Source organism: Humulus lupulus, chromosome 3 (assembly GCF_963169125.1).
Source record: "Humulus lupulus chromosome 3, drHumLupu1.1, whole genome shotgun sequence".
In the NCBI taxonomy this organism is placed as follows: domain Eukaryota; kingdom Viridiplantae; phylum Streptophyta; class Magnoliopsida; order Rosales; family Cannabaceae; genus Humulus; species Humulus lupulus.
Window position 1 is genome coordinate 185932660 of NC_084795.1, and position 3934 is coordinate 185936593.

Consider the following 3934-nt stretch of genomic DNA (forward strand, 5'->3'; position numbering starts at 1 on the left):
CAAACAAAACCTTAATCTTGCACAAAACACATATAAAGACTCAAGATTACCACAAAAATACATTCTAAAATAACACTAAAATAAAGTTATCAAACTCCCTCAAACTTACTCTTTGTTCGCCCTCGAACAAAGGACTCAAAACAAACATAGACTCTAACAACATGAAGTATACCAACAACAACAATTATGCCTCAAAATCATGAATGTTTAATCATATAATTCTTAGAAAACTACTCAATAGTTTATTCAATCTAGAAGTTTGATCAAAACACTCCGTCAACACACTTTAGTCTACTAACATTTTAGATTATCAAATCATGATCATTAAATAAACATATTCAAAATCAATTATGCTCACCAAATTTCTTTCCAATCGATCCATTCAAACCAAATAATTCCATAAGCTCACTTTACTTGCTATTCTCCACTAATATAAATCATGATATGCATAAGAATCAATAGGACTTATATAGGCTTGTAATGATGGCTTAGGTAAAGGTAGATGAAAAAGGAATTTTTAAGCTCACTTTACTATAAGCACACGACCAAACTCACCAACTTTACTTTCATAATAATACAATCCCATAATCCCCTTTCTTATTTTTTTTCTTTAGAGAGATGTAAAATATATATTATTATTAGTTTTTTTCTTTTAAATAATAGCTGCACTCCCCCAAACATGATTTTTTGATATATTCATATTGGGAGTGTATTGAAATTTTTGTTATTTTTTTCAATATATATACTCTCTCTAATTTTTTCACTTTTAAATTTCTAAACCCACTCAAATCACAATTAAACCCCATTACACATCATTCCCCATAATTGTTTCTCAATCACATGCTCATAGTATATTAGGGACAGATATATAACCAAGTTTCAAGTACTAGGCTTAAATGATGGTTTAGAACAAAAATATACAAAATTAAGCTAAAATAGGGTAAACAAAGGATTAAATAATTTAAGGTTGGCAAGAAAAGCTCAAACGGTCCAAATGAAAGCCTAAATTAGATTCCTAAATATACATGATATATTGTTTCGCCTCAAATAACAAGTAAGCAAGTTCTAGAATTGTTGAAAATAATTTTCACTTTCCATTCATCATTCCATTAACCAATTTCAGCAAGCATAATCAATATCGAAAACATAAATTTAACATCATGACAAGATATTCAACAAATGTTCCCTAAACTAAAATGAACTGACGGAGTGTTCAATCAAGCACGAAATTTTTTGTAGATTTCATTTTCTTTGAATTATACTCATAACATTCATTTTATTCTCATTGGCATTTGTTGTCAATTATCATTCATGTTGGTACCAAACTAAACACACTAAAACAAAATTCTAAACACTAACATAACTAAACAAATTACACAAAACAAAACTAACAGAAATATAAGCTCCCTCCCCCAAACATAAACTAAACATTGCCCCCAATCTTTAAAAATAAGTAAAGAAAGAAAACTTACCTGGTGCCTCATACTACTTGAAATGATACACATCAAGATGGGGAATCGAAAATGGGGAAAAGAAAAAATTTTCCTGGGCCTGAAGTAGCTCTGTAACTCAAATTAGTCTCATATTTAATAGAAATTAAAATCAAACAAAAATAAATAAACAAAATACTAAAATTAAAATGTTCATAATCCAAAACTTTAAATAAAACTAATAAATAAAAAAAATGCAAATAAAAGATTGGAATGCCTCCAAACGCGCTGTCGTTAATGTCATTTAGCCGGACGCTTGTTTTCTTTCATATTCAACTTGGATCAAGTCCTCCCCTCACATCCTTGAGAGCCAGTGTCATGAGTTGGCCCTCATTTCTTGTGATTAGAAATTGGTGGAACTTTACCCTGCTCATGTAACATTCGAATCCTTTCACTGAAGAACTTTTTTAAACGATGACGCCCTTTTCGCATTCCACTTTTAACCATGGATTTTTTCTTAGAGACTTCCAACTTGTTCTCTCCTTGGTTTACTACTTCAACTCTACAACACGTTGGAATTTCTGTTGCTGCAAAAACATTAAATATCACTTCCTCTTTTTGCACTCGTAGATTTAATTCACCCTTTTGTACATCAATTAATGCCCTACTAGTAGCCAAGAATGGCCTTCCAAGTATTATTGGAATGTTTTCATCTTCCTCCATATCAGGAATAATAAAGTCCGTAGGAAAGATGAATTTACCCACTTTTACCAAAAGTCCTCAATCACTCCACGAGGATGACTGACTGATCTATCTGCTATCTGCAAAGACATAGTAGTTGACTAAGCATCTCCCAAATTCAACCTTCGAAAGATTGATAGAGGCATTAGATTCACGTTGACCCCTAAATCACATAAAGCCTTTGTTTCAACTGAACCACCTATAGAACATGGGATATTGAAACTACTAGGATCTTTAATCTTTGGAGGTAACTTCTTTTGAAGTATCGTGTTTCACTCCTCAGTAAGTGCTACTGTCTTATAATCTTCTAGCTTGCTTTTCTTCGACAAAATTTCTTTTATAAACTTCACATAACTTGGTATTTGTTCAAGTGCCTTAGCAAACGGGATATTAATGTGTAGTTTTCGAAAAATATCCAAAAATTTGGAGAATTATTTGTCAAGACTAGCTTTTCGGACCATTGAGGATATGGAATCCTTTGTGTTGGCTCGGTGTATTTTGGCTTTTCTGTCTTTGGACGATCTTTAGTAACTTCCTCTTGTTCTGGACTAGTAACATGTTGATCCTTTGTATTCTTCCCCTTGTCATCCACTGTAGGTCCATCATACTTAGTCCTACTCCTCAAAGTGACTGCCTGACATTGTTCTTTAGGATTTACCTCTGTGGAACTAGCATAATTCCCTTGCTGTCTACTAGAAAACATTTGAGCCAATTAACCTATTTGTGTCTCCAAACTTCTGAATGAAGACCTTGTCTCTGTCATGAATTGATTTTATTGATCTAGTTGAATTGTTGGTGGGTTCATTTGAGGATGTGGTGGTGGATGAGAAGGGCGTGGGTTTTAATCATAATATGGTCTCGAATGTAATCCATAAGTTGGTTGATGAGGGGGTTGTTGAGGTGGGTACTGCGAATATTGTGGTTGTAACCCTTGATTAATTTTCCTAGACAGATTAGGGTGATTTTTCCAAGTAGGCATATAGGAATTTGAGTAATTGTTGGGTGCAGGTCTTGAAAATTTACCAATAACCTGTGCTTGTTCAAGGGAATATTGTTCACATCTGTTGAGCAACTAGCTGCGCTCGAGCATTGTTCATAGAATGTGGTCCTCCACAAATCTCACAACTCACGACATTCTGTACTTGCATTGCTTGTGCGACGAGATTAGTTTGCTGCAATTGCTTTGTTAGAGATACCACTTAAGCAGTCAATAGCGCAATTGGATCAACTTCTAAGACTCCTGCTACTTTCTTATTCTCACGCTCAGTAGGCCAATTATAGTTATTCATAGCCATCTATTCCAATAATTCATATGCTTCATTAGCACTTTTTCTCATAAACGCTCCTTCTGATGCTACATCTATAATTGTCCTTGTATTGCCCCCCAAACCATTATAAAGAGTATGAACTAGCAACCACTTCTCTATTCCATGATGTGGGCATTTCCTTTGCAATTTCTTAAATCGTTCCCATGCATCATACAAAGTCTCCCCATCCAGCTGATGGAAGTTGTTAATCTCTCCTCTTATTGTGGGTGACATGGCAGGAGGAGAATATTTACCAAGAAACTTCAGTGCCAAATCTTCTCAAGTAAATATAGAATTTTCTTGTAAAGAATTCAACCAACTCTTAGCTTTCTCCCTTAGTGAAAATGGAAATAGTCTCAATCGTACAACATCGTTACTCACCCCATTCATTTTAAATGTCGCACATAACTCCAAAAAGTTTGTGATATGTAGATTTGGATCCTTATTTGGTAACCC

The 3934-nt window shown here is 34.0% G+C and overlaps 1 non-coding gene across 1 annotated transcript; it reads left to right on the top strand.

The window, feature by feature from the left end:
- Nucleotides 1–3596: 3596 nt before the first annotated feature.
- LOC133827832 (small nucleolar RNA R71) lies at nt 3597–3703 on the top strand. The gene has a single exon (XR_009890483.1). It is a non-coding gene; the product is annotated as a small nucleolar RNA R71 (small nucleolar RNA).
- The last annotated feature ends 231 nt before the right edge of the window (nt 3704–3934 follow it).